At 42.1% G+C, this 23491-nt stretch overlaps 1 long non-coding RNA gene across 1 annotated transcript in view; it reads left to right on the top strand.

The window, feature by feature from the left end:
- Nucleotides 1–1170: 1170 nt before the first annotated feature.
- The window catches only part of LOC121133490, a 34037-nt gene continuing 11716 nt past the window's right edge, over nt 1171–23491 (top strand). Inside the window, exons 1-2 of the long non-coding RNA XR_005870339.1 lie at nt 1171–1264; nt 16804–16921. This is a non-coding gene — a long non-coding RNA (uncharacterized LOC121133490). The remainder of the gene's footprint in view (nt 1265–16803; nt 16922–23491) is intronic.

Genomic DNA, 23491 nt, shown 5'->3' with positions numbered 1-23491 from the left:
GATTACAAGCCTGGCTTTTGCGACTCTCCTTTTTACTATAAATTTCTTTCCTCTCAGATGACACGGGAACAGTGCCTCTGATTCCTCTGTCCTGAGTGAGAATTTGGGCCAGTGTATCCACTGTATATATTCGGGGATGGGAAGGAAAATGGAAAGGAAAGAGGACTTCGGTGTCATAGAGAAAGTGATGACTTCCGGGACAATTCTGGGATGAGTGACTCTGACAACTCCCCCCCCCCATTTCATACGAAGTAGCCACTCCCTCAAACAATACTTATCTTTTTTGTTTATCAACTAAGAAATGTGTGTGATAGAACGGGCCTTGAATAAATGAAAACTGCTTTTGGGAGAAATTGGATTGGGAAGTGTTACTGTGTCAGGAGTCATATTAAGCATCCACACACAAACTTCCTCATCTAACCAGTTTTGGAGCCGCAACACCAGGATCACTCCTGCCACTTGGCTGAGTCCCCTTCCTGCCACATTGGCAGCATCACCCTCTTTGCCCCCTGCCTGGGGCTGTTCAAACTCAGCTCTAACTCTGCCCCAGCCAAAAGAGCTGCTTTGGCTGAGGTCAACTTCATGAGGGAGCAGACACCATGGAACTCAGAGGACAGAGGTGTGCAGGCATTGTGCCCAGCGCAATTAGAGGCGGATTAAGACCGACACAGTGTGGGGCCCAGGCATGATGTGTTTTTGCTGTCTTGTCTGGGATTAGTAGCAATATATCCGCTGGCGTGATGGACACATCTGCTTTCGTTTATTCTGAGCCCTGTCAAGCTCACAGGCCTGGATTAAAGCAAAACCACGCTGAGTGAGCATTGCTAATTTAGCTACTTCCCTCTCCACTCTCTTTTTCTTTCCCATATTCAAATTTTAATACCAATGTGCAAGAGGCCATTTGCTTCCAGCATGATGACTTGGGAACAGAGCCTTTCATTCTCTGTCCTAAGTGAGAATTTGGGTCAGTGTATCAGGAGAATTGGGAGAGCGGGAAAAGAGAAGTGGGGAGAATGGGGGTGTCACAGGGAAAACATGAACTTCCAGGGACATTTCTGGGGCAAGTGGTACTAGTTCACCTTCCCATTACACACTTGTCCATGTTCCAAGCCCAGTTTCCAACAACCCTCAGAGGCTCATGCTTTTCCTATCTTCTGTCCCCAGGCCAGAGGACTGACTCCAGACCTCCCTGGACCTGGCCATGCTGAGCCAGCCACTTCTATTACAGAATGACTACCTGTCGCTCAGGCTTCTGTGACACCAGGTTTGGCTTCCCTATCGCTCACTTCAATCCATTCTATTGCTTGGGTCTGGCTACTTGGTTCTGGTTGGCTGTAGGAGTTCTGCCCCAATGCCATTCCCAGCCACTCCCTCTGCAATCATTCAGTATCATCTCAGAGAGTCTGCTTTCTCTCTGTTATAACCCAGAGCCTGTTTATCAAAATTATGCCTCCAGGCAGTAGGGATTGGGGTAGGCAAGATCTGGGGCATTCTGCTCTTCTCATCCCTCTTGGTTCACCCCTGTTGGTTTTTCCACTCAATTTGCTCTTTGAGCTGTCATGGTTTTGATAATTTGCATCAGTTTGTTCTCAGGGCTCCTCTTCTGTTTCTTACATGTCTCTTCATTTCCCCCTTTCTTTAAACATTTCAGGCCTGCCACGCCTGTGTTAACACAGAACATTACAAAAGCATATTTTGGTCTTTGGAAATACTGTGTATAGAGATACAACTAATAAGTGATGTCTAGAGATAATTTCTAGGGTGCCAGGTGAGGAGGATTGAGGGATGAACACTTTTTAAAAGCAGAATGATGTCAACTGGAAGTCCTCCTGATGTTCTGGGTAAGAGGGAAAGAGTAGGGATCCGATGAGGCTGGAGGAGACTGCATGGCAGGGTTCAGAGCAGAGTGGGTGTCAGTGGGCACTGCAGGGCAGGACAGGAATGGACCTCCTTGTCAGGTCGGCTTCATTGGGTCCCCAAAAATAACTGACCAGATTATCTTTCTTTCAACATTTCTATGGCTTGGATTTTACTAGCCTCCATAGATGCCTGTCTTCTCCTCATCTCTATCCGGGACTCAGAACCCATGAGTCTGTCTCTCTCCCTTCACTCCATCTCCATCAGAATAAAAGGAACTTGAAAAGGGCAAACTCAAATTCACCTTCAGAACCAGCAGAATCTGGTTAATGTGATTTCAGGCTTCCCCTCCCCCTCCCCCAGAGCCTCCCACCTTCTTGCTGATGTCTCCAATTCCTTTAACAAGGGAAAAAGTCTTTCATGCCACAATTAGGGATAAAAGGCATAAAATGCAAACGCTTGGCTGAGCTCCAGTTGGAGAATAATCAATCAATCCTTGGAATATAAATTACTGATATCAGATTCTTCCCTGATGTGGTGGAGGGAGGAGGGTTAAGAGAGCATGCGATATTGACACCTGAAATGGGGGTTTCCTAGGAGATGGGAACAAAGAGGGTACAGTCTCTCCCTGGTACCTAGTACCTTGAGATTTCCTGTGTGTGTGTGTGTGTGTGTGTGTGTGTGTGTGCGCGCGCGCACACACACACTTCAGGAGCCATGCATTTTGTTCACCCTGTTGTATTTAAGGGGAAGTTGAGGCCCAGAAATGTCAGGTAATCAAGTACCCATTGCCAGGCCTGTGATGCTAAGCCACACATCTTTCGGTTGCGCTGGCTCTTGGCATTCTGATGACCAACACAGTGAGTGTTAAACAACAGGAGAGTCAGTCACAGAGAAAGGCAGGAGACAGGGAGTAGCCTGTGATCCAAGCCTTCCCTCAGCTGAAACTAGTTTACCTTGCAGTGGGGGAGGGGTGTGGGCTGAGGGGAGCCAGTTTCAGTGCAGAAACTGGCAAAGCAGGCAGTCTGCCTCTCAGATTTGAAAAGACTTGAAAAAGAAAGGGGGAAAGAAAGGAAGCTGAGTGTTGACTTTGTGGGAGAAAAAAAAAAGGAGTTTCATTTTCTGTGAATTTGCTATTTGAACAGCTCTCATATTTTTGTTAATTTTCCTCTGCTCACAAAGTCTCACTGACCTTTTCTTCTCAATCTACTTGGATTGTCCGGGGCTTAAACTGTTTCTAATGGCCTGTGGACATTTACGCTTTATTTTTCCTTAGAAACATTTATTTTTTTGCTGAAGTTCAGCATTCATACAGAAATATGTGCAAAATACTATACTTTATATAGTTTCATAAATTAGCATAAAGCGAATGCCCGTGAAATGGTCACCCACACTGGGCAATCAAATATCCCTGGCACCTAGAGGTCCCTTGTGGTCACTGTGTCATTACACACACACCCTTCCAGCTGGAAGTTATGCCTATTGACCCTATCTGATATTCTTGATTAATTTTATCTAGTTTTGAACTTTTATATAATGGACTTATGTATGTGCCTATACATACACATATATGAACATAAGTGTATATTGTTCTAGTTTAATCTCCATTGCTGTGATTAAACACTCTGATCAAATGCAATTCACGGGAGAAAGGGGTTCATTTTGCTTACAATTCCAGGTCAAGGTCCATTACTGAGGGGAAGTCAACAACTTGAAGCAGCTGGTCACACTACAACCAAGGCTACAAGCTGAGAGGAAAAGAATGCACCTGTGATGTCTGTTTCTTTTCTTCCTCAGGCTAGCTTCATTCTTATCCAGCCCAAGAACCCTGTCTTGGGAATGGTGCCACCCACGGTGGGACTAACCCCATGTCAATTAGCTAAAGGAAGACATCACCAACCCCAAACAGACACTCCTTAATGAGTCTCTCTTCTCAAGTGAGTCTAGCCTCTGTGTGTTGACAGTTAAAGCTAACCATCACAACCAATAAAGCTGATCATTTTCGTATGGCCATTGAAAATTTCCCTCTTTCCAAGTACCTTTCTCACTAATTAGTATTAAATTGGGACATCCATCTTTTATGGTGTGTAAGAGCTTTCAACTTTTGAGCAGAGCCCTCTGCCACTCTGCAGAATCTTATTAACTACCTGCTTCTGCTTAGTCTTACCCCTTCTCAGTTCCATCTTGGATGAGTAGAAGTGGGTAGCCTTTGTTTCTCCATGGACAGTAATTTCATGCCCTTTCAAGGAATTCCTCTTTTGCCCTTAGGCCATAGAACCAGCACATCACATTGCCAAATGGAAGCCTTATGGAGACACTTGTCCTTTTCAGGCATGAAAGACACCTGAAATGAGTCTTAGCACAGGCAGGTGTACCACAACGGCAGACAGATGAAGGATGTAACTCCCCAAAGCACACTAGCCATATCCAAATGTTCCAGCTCCACTTACAGAGAAGGCTCTCTGCTCCCTCTGTTCTTCAGTGCCCTTGCTTGATTTGATGGCTGGGCTGTTCTCACACGTATTGTCCTGTAGTTTAAAGACACGATCTTCCATCTTTTGCTGTTATTTAATAATATTTTACTTTCTCGACCCACTGCACTTGTATAATTAATCTTCAGAATAATGTTTTCACTATCACAAAGAAGAAGCAGCAAGGAAAATGCATGGACAGATGGAGACTGAAGTGAATACACAGTCAAGATTGAGCATAGATTATCCACAGGGGTGTCAACAGACATAAAATACCAGGAAATAATTTTTATTTGCTGACACTGTTGAGTGTTACCATAACCTAAAAAATAATTCATATATGAACTCTGTCAACATTATACAAACACACACTTGATTATTGTATATTACCCTTCTATCCAGCAACCTTGCTAAATAATTTTTAAAATTCTGATCATCTTAAATATTCTTTTAGAATTTCTGTCACCAAGATAATAGCGTATTCAAACACCGACAATTTTAGCTAACTCTTTATTATGCATCCTTTTCCTTTTTTCTTGGTGCATTGTCTCTCCTGCATTTGAAAAGAACTCCATTCTCGGTTTATTTTTCTCTTCAAATGATTAAAGGGGAATCTTTTAGTATTTTCATTAAGTAAAAATGATACTTTATTTTAAAAATATTTATTTTATTGTTTATGTGCTTATTGTTTGTGTATTATTTATGTATGTGTGTGCAGTGTTTGAGGTGACCAGAAGAGGGCATCCCCTCAAGCTCTTACAGGCAGTTTGGAGCCAACCAATGTGGGTGCTAGGAATCAAACTTCCGTTCTCTATAAGGGTAGTACATGCTCTTAGATGCTGAGCTTTCTCTCCAGCACTGTTTTTTGTTTGTTTGTTTGCTTTCTATTAATGCTTTTTCTCATAAAATAATCTTGTATAACTAATTGAGGTAGGGTCTCACAGTGTATCACAGTTTAGCATTGAACTTGAAATCCCTCTTCCCCAATTTCCCAAGTGTTGGTATTACAGATATGTTCTGTTGTACCTAGCTCTTGCTTCTCCTATGCCTACAGATTTTTAAAAGGCCACAAATATATATTGGTTTTGAGTAGTTAATTTTCCTGTTACTGCAGAAAGACTAGTATCAGTTATCCTCTTTATACTGTGATTGTTACAGGTTACATTTTCAAATATTAATCCTAGCTAGAATTTTTGTAATAAATATTTTAGTCTTGGGTGTGTGTGTGATCAGGTTTAAGGATTCTGCATGTAGGTTTGTAAGTGAAGTTGATTTACACATTTTCTTATCAGATTTTGGTGTCAAGATTTCTTAAACTTTTGACTGAATTGAGGACTATTACTTCTTTTGAAAGTTTCTGGGAAAATTCATAAAAACCATCACTATCTCAAACTAAATTAAATTTTATTTATTGTTAAGTGTGTGTGTGTGTGTGTGTCTGTATGTCTGTGCCAATGCATGCATGAATATGTCATGTCATATGTGTCAAAATCAGAGGACACTTTCAAGAGTCAGTTCCGTCATTCTATCTTGTGGGACTTGGAGATTGAACTCAAGTTGCCTGGCAGAAAGTGCCTGTACCTGATGAGCCATTGTGCGTCTAGACTGGCCTATTTCTAACTTAACATTGGTAGATTTAACTGCATAAGTCATCAACAGCCAAAGAGGGAAAGGGAAAGAAAGAGAGAAAGAAGGAAAGAAAGAAAGAAAGAAAGAAAGAAAGAAAGAAAGAAAGAAAGAAAGAGAAATGAAGGAAAGAAGGAAGAAAAAGGAAGCAAGGAAGAAAGAGGGAGGGAAGGAGGAAGGGAGGGAGGGAGGGAAAGGAAAAGAGAGAGACAGACAGAGACAGAGAGAAGTCTTAACTACTTTGAGTTCTTAGATAAAACTATTTAGATTTCTTTCTTCTTACATCTTTTTATCTTAGAAAAATGTTCATTATGTTTTCAGTTTCAAAGGTATTGGTTTGAAGTAGGTTGTAACAACTTTGTAGTCTTTTGAAGTCTGTAGGGCATGTAGGGTCTGTGGTGATAACATCTTTTTATTCCTGGTACTGAATACTTGCTCTTAGATGTCATCCCAAGTACTTTTTCTGTGTCAGATCCTGATGTTTAATGGCTATATAAAGCATATATTTATTTCTTGCCTTATATCTGTGCTACTATTCCTAATACTTGTTTGTTATTTCTTATCATGTAGACACCACCTCCAGGTAGGAAAGATAGAGGAGTTTTATGTATCACCTCAAACTGTATCAGCTGTTGTCTTGTTTCTATGACAAGATGACTGAAAAAAGAAAGGGAGTATCAATTTTAGCTCACAGTCCATCATGGAAGGAAAGACATGATAGCAGGGACATGTGGTGGCTGGTCATATTATGTCCACAGTCAAGAAACAGACTGACGAAATCTGGTGTTCATGCTTTCTCATGTTTATTCAACTGGGAACCCTTGCCCATGTGATGCTACTGCCCATATTCAGGGTGGGTTCCACCTCTTTAAACCTTCTTGAAAACGCACCCAGGTATTTGTATCCTAGGTGCATTTCAATCCTATGAAGTTGAAAAATCATCATAATTACTACCATAATCACTAATCTCTTACTAATGTAACTCTATTTTAGTTTGTTTTTAGACTGTTTATAAATAGTAACTTTTTATTGAGGTATAATATACATAAACATATCATAGAATTCAATATATCATCAGAAGGGCCACCTATAGGAAAAATAAATATTAAAAGTTTAAGTATTGGTATAACTCTAACAGACCTGGTTATGTTCCCTTCTAGTTATATCTCCCATGAGGGTAGACACCATCTAGACTTCAAATGGCATGAATTGGCTTTGTCTTCATATAAATGTCTGTCTTCTTACATGTACACCATATATGATTTTATGAAATATATATTATAGGAATAAATTCAGTATGGAAAACTTAGTAACTATATTTATTTAAAATCATTACCTCTAGTTATATTAATTTTCCCCACAAACAATATAGCGCTATTCTTAGTTACAGTTCCAGTGTGCGTATGTCACATTTTTCTTATCCTCTGTTGCTGGACACCTACGATAGCTCTGTAACTTAGCTATTATGGAAAATGCTCAGCAAACACTGATTCTCAAGTGTGGCTGTAATTGGTTGACCTAGAGTCCAGTGGGTGAAAGCCCAATAGTGGGATAGCTGGGTCACATTGTGGATACATTTCTAATTATTGAGAAGCCATACTGATTTCCACAGAGGCTAGATTAATTTATATTTCACAAGCAATGTATGTGTTCTTTTTTTCTATATCCATGCCAACATTTGTTTTTAAAACATATTTATTTCATTCCAAATTAATTATCCTAACAAAAGGATGCCTTTTCTTTGCAAGTATAAAATTTGAGAATCTCATACAATATAATGTGATCATATTCACCACCATCCTTCCCCCAACTCCTCCTCCATCCCCCATCTGTCCAACAATTGTGTCTTTTTCAAATAACCCATCAAATCAATTTTTTAAAAAATGGGTGCCGTTTTGAGTGGGGTAAAGGGAATTTCAATGTAGATTTGAACTTTTCTGATGATAAATAAGAATGAGCAATTTTCTCATACATTTAATTGCCATTCATATTTATTTAGACTTTTCTGACCTGCTATTCTCATTACCCTCTTAACTGACAACAGTTTGTTTTCTTATTGTTTGGCTTTTTGGGTTCCCTGTATATTGTAGCTAATAAGTCCATCAGATATTTTCCATCTTTTCCATTTTCTATTTGGCTGCATATGTAATGGCTTCACATTGGGATTTTCCAGAACATTTTCCCCATGTTTATTGATTACCTGGAAAATCTCTTCTGTGTCTATTCAAATCTTTTTCTTGTTTTATTCCATTGAGATAAAATGCATTTTTGTCATTATAAAATAATGTTTTTTTCATGATGGAATATTTTAAAAACACAAAAGAACATAAAAACAAAATTAGAATTACCTATGGATCTATGAATAATGATTTGTATCTTTTGCATAGTTTTTAGAGCTATAAGGTGTTACAAAGTAATGCCATAGCTATCTTCATACAAAAGGATCATATGGGTCCTTGTTTTATTTATGGGACTCTAAAACACACAAAGACATTAGGCTCAAAGAAAATCCCTTTTTTCTTTTATATTGAAAGGAAGTTGGTTTCTTAATCTCACCCTGTCCTTCTTGTGTGTCGTAGAACTGACCCTATTCTTGATTTCTCTGTGTTCTGAAGAAGGTCTCACTCAAATAGGTCATCTGGGTCAATGTGTTCCCTCTCCAGACTGATGACATCAGCACCCTCTCTCACTCCTGACCCAGATACCTAGGTCAATGTTTAGTCCTGATTTTACACAGCTGAACTTTCACCAGGCTAAGGAAGTCACACACACACACACACACACACACACACACACACACACCCTCGAACTGTGTACTGGAGTCCTCATCTGTCTTCTGAACTCGTTCCATACCTCTCAGTTGACTTTCCTGCCTCTATTCCATCCATAGCAATCCTCCTCCATCCTTCACAACACAATGGCCTTTCCACAATGCACACCTAACCATGCCTTTTCCTTGATATATCATCTGAGAGGTTCTGAAGACTCTCAAATTAGGTGTGACCCTTTGACAGAATGGGTTTTGGTGTGTGTGTGTGTGTGTGTGTGTGTGTGTGTGTGTGTGTCCTAACCAGTCCCCTGTGTCCTCCAGCCTTATCTCCTTCCTGCAGAACCACTGTCTTCTCTTGGTCACCTTAGCCACACAATAGGTTTCTCTCAAGTCTTTAGCACTTGCATTCTGAGTGCTTGGCATAAGTGCTGCCATACAATAGGAATTTAATAACACTGCAGGGATGCCTAGAGGAATTAATACAAAGTGAAAAGAAAAGGGAAGTGACACTCTTTAAGAACTTGCTGTGCAACACTTGCTCTACCTGTGCTGTCTCCTTTAAATCTATCGACAGTCTTCACTAGTCCTGTGCTTGCCAATAACAAAGTTAAGGCACAGAAGCTTAATAATTAGCATAAGCTCACACACAGCTATGTTAGTCTGCAAACAGATCTGGCCATTGACCATTAAGCAGGTGACCCACAGGTTATTATATTAATGATAGGGACAGCAGCCGTAAGATTGATGGTGGTCACAGCTCTTGGCATTTGTCTATAACATACGGTCTAGTTTCCCATCCGTCATTATTCTCCAGATATACAGTTGGTGGAATTATCCACCAATTCTAACTGATTAAGAAAGGAAAGCTTAAGGATTAAAGAGGCTTGCCTAAGGTCACAGTCTTAGGCAGGAGCACAGCTGGGACCCAAATCCAGGTCTTCTATCCTGAAGTCCAGCAGGCAATGGTGGAGAGGATAGTATCCCAAAGGAAGGAGAGCTTCCAGAAAATATGCTGGCTCAGTGTTGTTGACTACTCTGGCAAGAATCACCTCCACTCCCCAAGCGAGTCCACCCGGGCACCATAGCAGCTTCCAGGAGGTGGAAAAAAATGAGAGGCTGAAGATTTCCACCGTTACTGGAGGGTAGGGACGGAATTCTATGTACAAAAATATCATTTCCAGTATCAGGAGAAAAAAATCAAAGGCAGAAAGGAAAGAGTCCAGTATATATGAGCATTTGCAAAACAAAACCAAATCAAACCCCAAGTACGCCAGGCCAATGTCGCATAAAGGGCTCTGTTGGGCAGTTGCCCACTGTGAGGCCCGGGTAAGCCCCTGCAAGCACTGCCCACCTGGCCTGTCTAGGGACTCTGCAGTCCCGATGAAGGAGGCTCATTATTCAAACAGTTCCAGAAACTGCAAGAGGACAGCGGTGACTTTGGGAGAAGCATAATCTTATCTCCAGGGTGAAAGGGACCATTTGTTGTTTATGTCCAGGGGAGCAGGAGCACAAAGAGAGAAGGGCGCCAGGAGCCGCGGCTGATCTAAAAACCCTTGGAAGAAACAATGGCTCCTCCCGGGATGAGCTGCAGCCCTTCTGAAGACAAAAGCTCTCACGGATGAAATTGGTCTTTTGTGGTTCTGGCAAGAAGGAAGCCCGATAAAGCTAGCCTACCCTGACCCTCTCCCCTCATTGCAAAGGAGACGTGGAACTCATCTGCAAGTGGGGGGATTTTGATCATATGTCCTGAAGTCCTATCTGATCTCCCTTTCCTCTGGACTTCCCACAGAGGCCACCATGCCACTTCAGAGACTCCAGGACGTCCTGGTGACCTGCCTCTGAGTTCTCTCTCAGGAGCCTGTGGTATGCTCCTTTCTTGTTTCAGCCCAGACCAAAAGCTGCTGTTGGCCTGGAGGCCTCTGAGGGTTTTTTGTGTGTGGGCGTCTGTGACAATTTTGAACTTGAACTAAAAATAAAAACTAACCAGTAACTTTGAAGTGGGCCCAAGCCTGGCCCTTGCTCGCGCTGGTTTGGCCCTTCTCACCCTGCCAGAAAAAGCCCTCACATTTCAAACAGTGCCTGGCTGGACTGGAGCAGGTTGCCAGTCAGCTGGGTCCCTACAGTCAGGTCATCGCATGTCCCTCAGATCGCCCACTGCACCCCACTTTGTTCCCTGGGATCTGTGCTGGGGTCCAAGTTAGCCGACTGCGCGAAGAGTTCCTTTTCTGGACAGACCTCAAAGTCACACTTAGGATGTACTGTGGTTGTAGTGAGGTCCTGGGGACAGTCTCCAGAAAGTTTTGTTTAGAATGTAGGCTGAATTGAGGTGGTCTATTGGAGAGAACAGTGGGAGCCAGGGTTGGGCCACTGTAGCCTTTCCAAACCACCCTTCTGTGGTTGTTTCTGCAAATATCAAGGGCAGGGAGGAAGGACCACGCCCCAAAGCAGGGCAAAGTTCTTTCTACCCACAGGCTGGTGAAGGGACACAGGCTCTTCTCAAGGCTTCCATGGGGAAGGACTCAGGCTACTCTCGTGTGAGGTGATTTGTGACTTCCTAGGATAACCTAGGAGAAGGAAATGGAGTTTATTTCTTAGAAAAAAGAACTGAAGCTCTGTTTCTCATTGGTGACTACAGAAGCCATTATAGGGATGACAGCTGTGCATGTGTAATCAAGATGATGCCCAGGCCACATTAGTCAGTGTTTTCTTAAAGATAATAGTATTATCTCATAACATTACCCATAATAAGATTATCTTATAACATTATGCATAATAATATTATCTTATAGCATTACTGATAATAATATTATCTTGATAATAGCATGCATCTTATTCTTTGAACTAACCAAATGATTCTGTATATGAGACAGTCTTCTCAAGAAGAGGTGAAGTAGTGAGTATATATATATATGGATATAGTTGTATATATGGGTGTGTGTGTGCCTGTGTATTGATGGAGGGTTCCCAGACTGGGTCTCCTTATATAGCCTAAGCTGGCATAAAACCCTTAGCAATTCTTCTGCTGGAGTTACAGGTGTTTGTGAGCCACTATGTGGATGCTGAGAATGGGACCTGGGTCTTCTGCAGGAGTACTAAGTGCTCTCAACCACTGCGAGCCATCCATCACTCTAGCCCATGGTTCTGAACCTTTTCGATGCCAAGGTCATTCCCCATTCTATCAGCTCCATTTCTGTCCTCACGCTGCAGCAAGCATGCGCTTCTATGTATCTATAGCAATCCATGCTATAAAAGGACTCTGTTTATAATCTCTTTGAAAACTTGTTATATTTTATTCATTTGTTCTTTATTATTTTTTGCTTTAAATTTTTAATTCATTTTACCTACAAGCCACGGTCCCCATTCCCTCTCCTCCTCACGCTTCCCTTCTTCCCCCTCACCCCATTCCCTGCCCACTCCTCAGAAAGGGTAAGGCCTCCCATGGGGAGTCAAGAAAGCCTGGCATATCAAGTTGAGGCAGGACCAAGCCCCTCCATCCTGCATCAAGTCTGAGCAAGACATGCCACCATATTATTCATTTGCTTGTTTATCCGTGTGTGTACGGATGTGGGTGTGGTCAGTGAACTCCTTTTGGAAGTCAATTCTTGCTTCTGACTGTGTGGGTCCTCAGGATTGAACTCAGATCTTCAGGCTTTGTAGCAAGTGCCTTTCCCTTCTTGGACATCTTGCAGCCCTACATTCTCTTTGAAGACTGATATTGTACCTTTTTTAAAAGTTACATTTTAGTTGACATATAATAATTATATATTTGTGGAGCACAGTGTGATGTTTAATACATGTACACATTGTGGAATGATCAAATCACAATAATTAACATACTTGTCACTTCAAATACTTATCTTTTCTTTGTGGTAACACTTGAAGCCTTTTCATTTAGCTATGTAAATATATAATGTATTGTTAACCGGAGTCTCTTAGTTGTGTAGTAGAATATCAGATCCAACACATCTAACTGTAATTCTGTACCCAGTGATCAATATCTGCATTCTCACTCTTACCTCTGTGGTAGCCATCTTTCTTTCCTCTACTCCTGGGTTCAATAATTTTAGATACTACCTATGAAGGAGATCAATCATATAGCATTTGTCTCTTTGTGCCTGGCTTACTTCACTTAACACTGTCCTCTAGGTCCATCCAAATTGTCACCAACAATGAAGTCTTCTCTTTTTTAAAGGTCAATAATATTCCATTGTGTCTTCTGTACCATGTGTTTTAATCTATTCATGTGTTGATGGACAAAAGTTGTTTCTATATCTTTCCTAGTGTAAACAATGTTGTAATCTAGGAAAGCTGAAAGCCATACACAGATGAGTGAAAATAAACCCTTACTTTCTAGCACCACACTCATCATGGATTATAGACCTAAACACAAGACCGGAAACTCTAAAACTATTAGGAGACAATGAACATTCCATGACATTTTCTGGGTTAATTTCTTAGATATGATCATAGACACATAAGCAGAAATTGAAAGTAAACAAACGTAATTGTAACATCAATGTTTCCACATAGCCAAAGTAAGATATTATATTCATAATTCTATCTCTGGTTTCTGAAGTAAGTAAGCTCTCATACTTAGTAGATGTTCAATGAAATATTGTGAAACAAATCCTTTGTAAGTAAAGTGGAAAAGTGTGGTGGGGGGTAGTGGGAAGGCATGTGTGTCAGGAAACTCAGGGCTAGTTTTCTGGAAGGCAGAGACTGAAGTGTTGGGCACAGAGCCAAAGGAAGCCATGTTCTCATGTCCTGGTGGTATTCAGATTTGGCTCTGGACAGGAACATCTCCTGCATGCCTGTCCCTGCCAGCACCCCTGAGCCTTTACTTTCCACGGCATCTATTAATGATAAAAGTCCCTGTGGTTTATAATTACCAGTTTGACAAGTTCAGGAGTTCTCTGTTAATTATTATAATTAGCTTTCCACTCAGTGAGGCATCAGGAGTTTAACAACAATATTAACAACGGGAGGACAGCGATCAAGAATTGACTACAAAGAATTGACTGGAAAGACTTCCTTGTGCTGTCAGGAAAACTTACTAATGATGGGGAAATCTGCACAGCAGCTCCCCTCTGCCTGCCTTAACTCAACTGTTGGCTCTTCATTCCCCTTAGGAAGTAAGAAGCAACTTTTATGGCTATTATTCAAAGGCCAAAAGTTTAGAAACAATCTAGGAAGAAAGAAGCCACTAAACTGATGGCTGAATGAGCTTTTTGAGCAGAAACCAAATGGAGATAGCAGTCAGGGAAGAAAGCACATACTGAAGGAAGTTATGTCTTCCATCCCAGTTCCCAAGGGGTGCAGGCACACAGTGGGTGCTAGGGGCAGGAAGAGGCAAGGGGTCTGGGGCTTGTGGGAGAGGGTTTCTTATACTGAACACGCCAGCAGATTGGGAGGCTTTACTGCCCATCTCTCAGTAGGGGTCATTCCACAGTGCTACTCTCAGCATCTCTCATTCAGTTCCTACTACACTCAGACCTACTTCTCCAGATAGACAGCACTCTAGATTCTACCTTTCACCCCAGTGATCTGATGCTTCACCCCAGTGATCCTACCCTTCATCCCAATGATACCACCCTCCACCCCAGTGATCCCACCCTCCACCCTAGTGATCCCACCCCTCCACCCCAGTGATCCCACCCTTCATCCCAATACCACCCTTCATCCCAATGATACCACCCTCCATCCCAGTGACCTCACCCTTCACCCCATTAACCTCACCCTTCACCCCAGTGACCTCACCCTTCACCCCAGTGATGCCACCCTCCATCCCAGTGACCTCACCCTTCACCCCAGTGACTTCACCCTTCACCCCAGTGATCTCACCCTTCACCCCAATGACTTCACCCTTCACCCCAGTGACCTCACCCTTCACCCCAATGACCTCACCCTTCACCCCAGTGATCCCACCCTCCATCCCAGTGACTTCACCCTTCACCCCAATGACCTCACCCTTCACCCCAGTGACCTCACCCTCCATCCCAGTGACCTCACCCTTCACCCCAGTGATCCCACCCTCCACTGAGGGCCAGCCACTCAGTCTTCCGGACTCCATTCTGTCTGCATTTTGGCATCACTGTCTGAAGTGACATTTTCATTTGGGAATTCTGGAACTCATCTGTCTGTAAGGCATACTCTGGATCTCGGTGGAATACTACGTCTCTCAAATAACCCATGGGTAGCCACAGATGCAGAGAGAAATACAACTTAGCAGGAAAGAAGATGTGAAGGCAAAAAAAAAAAAGAGATCAATATTTATCTAGTGCTAGTGATGTACCAGGTGTCATGGTGGACTTTGGGACAGTGATACTCAAATTAGGTTAGATGGAGCATTCTATCTGTGGCTTTCTGACTCTCCTCCTGTCACACTCCTAGGGCCATTAGGGAGTAAACACATGAGGTCACAGCGGGGGACCTGTACTTAGCAAAGAATGGAAACTATCACTAAGTTATTTGGAGATGGAAAAATCACAGTGTTTATGATGCAATGGATTAAAAATGGTGGAAACTGGGAGTACTATAGGAGGAGAGAAGGGTGGACCCTAGAAGGCTCCAGAAACTGAGAATTCCCGAATCTCCAGTAGCTGATTATTTAGTTAGACTCAGTAGTATACACCTTAAATCTCAGCACTGGAGATGCAGAGGCAGGCATATCTCTAAGTTCAAGATCAGCTTGGCTTACAATATTGAATTACAGGACAGCGAGGGCTACAAATTGAGACTACAATACAAAGACTTGTAGGAAGTTTATTGATCCATATCTTCTTTTCCATCCTGAATCATCAAACAGTTACACTTTTCCTAACCCAGCAGAAAGGTTTGTTTTTTGCTGAGAGCTGCTGTGGGTGTATACACCAGGTGATAACTAGTGTTCAACAGGCCGACCTACCACATGAGTGATTCTATGATATGGAGCCCTTGGCAATGCTGTGGAGTTACTAGCTGTGGAAACCAGTTGCTCCTGTCTGTACTTTCTCTCATGAGCCACTTCATTTCTTCCCTAAGAACTTCATTTATTCTCTAAGAATAGCTTTGGGTGTTTTCCCACTGCTTGAATGTTTATCTCATGAAAATATTCTACCTACTAGGCACATATATCTGTGGATAGTAAAGAAGATGACTTTCCATTTATTGTACAATTTTGATATATAGATAACATACTGGAACATGCTTCACAGTTGGATCTATTTGCCCCTCCAGGTCTATAGACACTTAAAAGCCTGCTTTGTTAATTTGCTCTGACTAACTACACACAATCATCTCACTTTCACCTCAGAGAAAGTTTAAACTAGACTAAAGGCTTTTTTTGTAAATAGATCATAAGTTTAAAACTTTACAGCTTGCACAAGGTCAGAGTCACAGATGTCTGGCCTGGTTGCTGTACAGAGCACCATAGGAAGGGCATGCTGGTTTTTTGTCTGTCAACAATGAACCTGTGTCTCAAAGTTGTCACTGGGTACTGTCCCTCCATCCCCATCTTGTCATGGTATTGCTCCTATGCCCTTGGGACCTTATGTTGCCATGGCAATGGCTCTATTCTGTATCACTTACCCTAGGAATGGGCTTTTGACCAATAAGAGCCAACGCTTATAATTTTCTTTATCTCTTCAAAGCTCCTGAAGGAAAAGCATTATTAGAATAGAGGAAGAACTAGCCAGAAGAAGTTAGAAGTGGTACAAGGGAAGTAAAACTATGGCAGTAGAATAAAGAAATTGATTCAGAAAAGAATGTGTGGAGAATTTATTTGCCCTCAGAATTTCTAAGTACCTGGCTTGCTGAAGTGTTTTTTATGGACCCTGAGGGGGCATAGAGGCTGGTTCTCAAAGGCTCCCATTAGATTCTGGAGATAAGTCCTATATTCTGGGAGATCATACTCAGGCAACGGTGAAGGTGGGTGGCATCATTGGGATGTAGGGTGGGGTCACTGGGGGGGAAGGTGAGGTCACTGGGATGAAAGGTAGGAGCAAGAGGTCCACTAGGAAAAGGAGGAGTTGACCATCTCCACCCTGACACTTCCTGTCGTTGTGGTTCCCTCAAGCTAACATCCAGGCTTCTATCCCCCAGCAGGTCAGAGGGCTGCTCTTTGGAGGAGAGCATCACAAAGGAGGATACTCACAGCTGAGCACTGTCCTCCAGGACCACAGAGGCCATGAGGTAGTAAGACCTCACACCAAGCTCCCAGGTGAGTCTTGGTACCTCACTCCAGAGGTTCAGAAAGGCAAATATGCAGTGTCCAAACTAACAGGAAAATTCAGGGTAAGAAAAATGACATGAGGAGCAGGGCAGACGAGTGAAGAAACGCTTGGAAAGTCTCTGGAGAAATGAGGGGAGATTTGCATTCAATATATAAGAATGAGATGGTATGTTTTCCTCTAAAAGAACAAAGAGAAAGCAAGAAAAAAATCTTTTAGAAGTTAAAATTATGTTGGCTAGCATATTTTTAAAGCACAATAAACAGAAGATTTGTGACACAAAAATAATTTCTAAGAAAGTGAAAGCCAACCAAAAAATCTGAATATGTAAGTCATTGTAATTTTCCCTGCTACTTGGGAGGAAACTGAGTATGTGGGGAGCTTTTGGTCTGTTTCCCTAATCACAGTTGGTGAAAAAATTGGCCTGGAATTTGAACCTATGTCTGTGACCCCAGAGCCCTGGTGAAGGCAGACACAACAGTGCTTTGCTGGGGATACTCCGTGGGAGGGGCTGAGGAGGCCGTTAGGGTTGGAGGTCATCATATTATCATTTTCATGGCATTTGAGTAACTATAAGGCAGAAGTTTCAATTTACAGATACATTTAGTCATGATTTTAAGTTCTCCATCCCATGTGTTGAACAGACCTCTGTCTTCTTTCCATCTGATACTGGCCTGAAACCCAGTTAGTCCTTTTGCTGGAACCTTATCTGATACACATTGTCCTTATATCAGACTTAGCTGGATATTTTCATTAAGTGACAAATAGGATAGAGGAGATGGTTATACATTGGACTATTCTTCCCAGTGGATTTAACTATGACATATATTTCCAGTAAGAGGGAAGATGTGGTGTCAGAAGAAACATAACCACTAACAACTGGGATCAGCAGAGCTGCTGACTGATGGGCCTCAGCTGGGGAGTACAGACAGCAGACAGAGACAACAGTCCATGCAGGCCTGATTCCCTTACTCTCTTCTTCCCTCCCTTCCCTTTCTCATCTCTTTCTTTTCCCCTCCTTTCTTTGTCTCCTTCCCTGTAGCGGAGAAGACAGAGGCCAAACTTGTCACCTTGATTGATGAGTTAGATTGAGGACGTGATGTAAATTGTGATGTGACTTATAGTTCCTGAGCTGAAATTGATGAAACTTTCTTCTGAGTCTTGGTAGATCACAGCAACTTCCCTGCCTGATTGCAGGGCTGGACTTCTGTCTGCTAATCTTCTATGAGGACTGGTGTCACAGAAAGAGCCCTGTAGACAAGCCTACTCACAAACAAAAGTCTTGAGGGTGAAGGTGTGCTTCCCAGAGTCAGTTCTGTTCCCAGCATCACCAGACTGGGACATCACTATTCCTTTATGGGAAAGAGTGGGTAGGAGTAGAGGTGGTCCAGGTATGTTGTGAGCATAAACACTCACTGGAGAAGGAAGTGTCAGGATTGGGGACTATGTTTCCTTTAGGTCAAAAACAAAGCCTTGCATAAAGGATGCTCTTTTAAGGGATGGGATGGTAGCTGTGGAGTCCTCAGGAGATACTCATTGAGAGTAGATGTAAAAAATCCCTGTTGTTTGATTTTTACATTGCTCATCCCATGGAATACATTTTGATAAACTGTATTAATTATTTTCTCATTGCTGTTACTACATTTCTGACAAAAAGCAGCTTAAAGAGGGAGAACTTATTTTGGCCCACAATTCAGAGGATTGCAGACCATCATTGTCAGGGAAAGCATGGCAATAGGAGCATGAGGGAGTTGATTGCAGTGAGTCCGGAGTTTGGAAAGAAATAGACATGAATGATGATACTCATCTGACTTCCTGCATTTTTCTCTTATCCAGCTCATACCACAGTCCCCAAGAGGGCAATTGATCATATTCAGGGTGTGTTTTCTCTCCTTCCCCCAGTAGAACTTAATCAAAAAACACACCTTCTGGATGAGCCCAAAGGTGTATTGCCTCTGTTCCAAATCTAGTCAAGTTTATAGTGAAGATTAACTTTTGAAGCTGCATCCTTAGTTTAACAGCCTTACAAACATGCCATTTCTTTTTTTTTTTTTTTTTGGTTTTTTTATGAGACAGGGTTTCTCTGTATTGTTTTGGAGGCTGTCGGTCCAGCCAAGCCTCGAACTCACAGAGATCCGCCTGCCTCTGCCTCCCAAGTGCTGGGATTAAAGGCGTGCGCCACCACTGCCCGGCACAAACATGTCATTTCTAAGTATACCATTTCCTCCATTGCCCCTGAAGTCGCATGTTTATTTCAAAATACGTGTAGAATGCACTTAGTCCACCTCCAGTAATCTATGATGATGTCTAAAGAATCATACTATCAAAAAAATGCCAAGTCTCTTCTGAGACGCAACATAATCTCTTAATCTTTAGCCTCTGTAAAAGTCAAACTATGAGTTACACAGTTCTAACGTACAGTGATACTGAGTAATTATTTCTACTGCAAAAGGGAGGGTATGGAGGACAGTAAGGAAAAGCCAGAAGAAGGCAAGCCTGAATGCCAGCAGGGAAACACCAGACTTGGCCACTCTGTGTCCCACACCTCAGGCTTACTGTGGAATCATCTGCACTTCATCAGACTGCCTAGCCCCACTTCTCCAGTTCTTCTTCTTGCAGTAATGCATATTTTCTCATGAGCTAGCTCCCATCCCTGCTAAAGCTTTCCATGGTGGATTTCCCACAGCCTGGGCATTTCCAAAACCCTGGGGTCTCTACTGAAACTTAGATCTCATCTTCAAAACAGCTTCACACAAATTTCCTTTAGGGCCTCATTCCAAGGGAATTCAAGCATGTCACCCATTATCCAGTTTCAGTAGCTTTCTGGAACCTTGGTGCAAACCTCTATGATCCCATAATCCTTATATTTTTCTATGCTTGCAAAACCAACACGTTGTGGCTGACTCTGCCAAACTTTGCTGTTGGATTAAGATGTACACTTGTCCCCTTCTACCACAGCTGTACCTGCTACTGTATGTGTTGGTGACTGAACTTGGAAAACACTTCCTTGAGTAGTTGTGTTTGTGCAGGAAATCCTTACTTTTCAAATGAGTTGGGATTTTTAGAAATTGGGGTCCTTGGTAGGTGGGACATAGCCCTCAAGGTACCTTACATGGTGCTCCAGGTTTCTTTGTACTTTGCTTGTCTACAACTTTAAACTTGTTAATGACAAGTTACACATTTATCATATCTTCCTGATTTAAATTATCATTATAAACCTCAGTAAATATAGTGAGAAATAACCCTGCCAAAGCCTGAATGTGATGCTGTCTTGAAAATTTCTCAACTCATCACTTTTCATTCAGCCTCTCACAAAATATTAAGACATAGGCAGAGTAGAGTCAGAACCTTTTCCAGAATGTAACATGAATGGCTTCTAGCGCAGTTACCTATAGAACCTGTTTCATGTTATGAAACTAGGCCTCTACTGTCCACATTTCTCTTGGCACTCTGATCTTCTGAACTCCGCCCCCAAGGATGCCCATTAAGCATTAATTATGTTATCCTAGGACTTCTCTAGCCTGCAAGCCCCAATACTTCCAAATTCCTCCCTCAAATGAATTCCAAATGCCTACAAACTGTGTGGTCAGATACCATAACAAGGGCTCCACTTCTGCTATCAATGTTCTGTATTGGTTACCTTTATTATTGCTATGACCAAATACCTGACAAAAATCAACAGAAGAAAGTAAATTTTTCTTTTGGCTCATGGTTCAGAGGAATTCAATCCATCAGGGCAAGGATAGGATTGCAGAGAGTATGAGATCACATTGCATCCTTGGTAGGAAAGCATGCAGAAATGAATGGTGGCTTCTACTTTTTTCTTTTTATCCATTAAATGGCCCCAAGACCAATGGGACAGTAGTGGGCACATTCCAACTGGATCTTCTCTCCTCAGTTAAACTTCTCTGGAAACATCCTCAAAGATGTGAGTAAAGGGGTGTCTCTTAGGTGGTACCAATCTACTCAAATTGACCATGGAGATTTACTATTACATAGCATTGGGAAACTCTACAGGGAGTCATTCCCAGCTTTTCAGTGAGTAGAAAGGAATCTTGTAGTCTAAAGATGTCATTGCACCATCTCCAACAACTCACTTAATCATCTGGGGCCCCAGCTGGTGAGTCTGAGTTAGGCATAGATCCAACTTCTTTATTCACTTTCTAGGGTCTCTATGGAGATCAAAATGCAGCACCGTATGAAATAAAATCTCAAGCATTAAATACTTCAGAGGGAATTCTTGTGATGCCTAGTATGGCAACTATTCAGTCTTGGGGAGCATCTCCCCTGAAGGATCTTCCATAGCTACCTCTCTCTCCTTGTCTCTGACCCACAGAGATATTCAGGATAGAAGCCTTCAAGACCACAATCCTTCCCATCTCTGTTTTCTACCCCCTACCTAACCTTAGTTACACACACACACACACACACACACACACACACACACACACACACACACACACAAGGGAGAGAAATGATTGAAATACATTAGATAACTTTTGCTCAGAAAAGTTCCACACTAAGAAGTCTTAAGACATAGTAGTGATTATAACTTTCCACAAAAGCCAGGGCACCTGGGAACACACACTGAGACAATAGGCTGAGCAAATATTAGACAACTATTACTTTTCTGCATTGCCCACTTTGCTGGATATGAGTGGGTTGACTTTTCAAACACCACATGAGTAAACCAGCCAGTCTGGATTCAAGATCAACATCACATACCTTTCTTCCCTTTCCATTGCTCTTTCTTCTTCTAATTTTCAGAGATGTATACAAAATATTTATCCAAAACAGAGGGACTCAAAAGAGAAAACTGTTTGTGTGATGAATGAATGACAGCCATTGTATGCCTGATACAGGTGAGTTTGATCTCTCTTTTTCTATCACCTGGACCCCATGTTATTTGCAAGTTGCAAGCATACATGGGGGAGGTGTGTCATGCTTCTCTGTATCAATGTTGGTGATATGCATAGCTCTTATATCCTTCCTGCCGGCAACGAGCAGAAAAGGGTGACAAGACATTAGAGACTAAGGACACCAGAAGGTGCAGAGCTGTGCACTTTCTCAAGCAACAGCCAGACATCTGTGAGTGGACTTAGATTGTACACGAGATGCCATTGCATAGTGTGCTTCATCAGAACTTGAGAGAAAGGGAATAAAGTAGCCCAGGGAATTTCCTCCTGGAGAGAAAAGTAGAGTGCAGTGCTAGAGACTAGGGTGGGGCCTAAATGAAGGAAAGATTTCCCTGGGAGAAGAATGTGCTTGAAGAGGTCATTCAATAGCTCCATACTGGAAATAGAATCTAGTGTTCCATAGTTCCTTTGAGATCATGATATTTTATCAATAGTTGAAACAATGATGAAACGCGCTTTCCATATGTCACAGTAAGACAAGATAAGGTCAAAGCTAGCACTTCAAGATTGTCCCAAGTCATCACTTTTCCAGTTTAGCCTCCATTTCCTGGGCCTTCTAGACTCCTAAGATCATTTTTGAGTCTCTATCCTAGGCTTGTTGGATGAATACCTAGGTCAGGAGCTACCCATCCTCCCTTTGGAGTATCAACATGAATGACATAACTGATGGTGTATATATTAGTTTGATATCACCCCATGTGCACACATGCCCTTGTACCCTAAGCTGTCAACTTCTACATCATGACCTGGTGATCCCAGTCCTGGCTATTGCCTCTTTTCCCATTGCCTAAAGCAAAGACCCCAGCATAAGCCTGCTCATATTAGAATGAAATGGATTAGAAGTAGAATTTTTCTCATTGCTTCAGGCCCCATCTGATGGTGGTCACCAGGATCTGACACTCTCATTTTTCCTGTTGGGGGAAGAAGGATTTTTATCTTGTCTCTGAAAGAGGGAGTGACAGGCAGGCCACAGCAGCCAGGGTTGGAAGACAGACTGTGGTTTCTCATCATTAGAAAAATTAAAGTATACAGACAGAAATGTGGTTTTGCTTCCTAACTGTATCCTGTCAACTAAATATTTCATTTAGGCCTAATGCCTGAGCCAAATGAGAATCCTGAGCAAAACTGCACTATTAGAATACACTTAATTATTGATTCAGCCAGGCAAAAAAATAAAAATTAAGAAACTGGGTGGTACTTCAATCCCTCTTATCAAGTATCTCAAGTGCTAATATGCACTTGAACAGCTGCTATTATCCTGGGGAGCCCACTGTCTTCAGCTGCAAAGTGTACAACTTTACACCAGCCACATGGAGACAGACTGAAGGCAAATACATCCTCTTCCTCCAGCCCAGGGAAGGACAAACAGAAGCCCTGAGATTGGTGACAAGAGGTAGGCAGGGTACCCAGGCCTCCTTCTAACTTGTTTCCCTCTTACATGAGGAAAAGAGCATGCTGTCCTGTGATTGGTACATCGGTGTCAGGTCTGCAAATTTGGATACCCACAGGCCATCATTCTTGTGCTCTTTTGCATTTCTTTAGTTGTTTTCAATAATAAAGGTGATGAGTATGACACCATGGAGGTCTCTAGAGAGTCTCTGATGCATCCACTTCTCATTTATACAATTGTGAAGGTTATAGATA

The sequence above is a fragment of the Mesocricetus auratus genome, unplaced genomic scaffold (genome assembly GCF_017639785.1).
Source record: "Mesocricetus auratus isolate SY011 unplaced genomic scaffold, BCM_Maur_2.0 Super-Scaffold_100022, whole genome shotgun sequence".
NCBI classification, from domain to species: domain Eukaryota; kingdom Metazoa; phylum Chordata; class Mammalia; order Rodentia; family Cricetidae; genus Mesocricetus; species Mesocricetus auratus.
The sequence above is the reverse complement of the archived record's forward strand: the minus strand, read 5'-3'. Positions and strand labels throughout refer to the sequence as shown.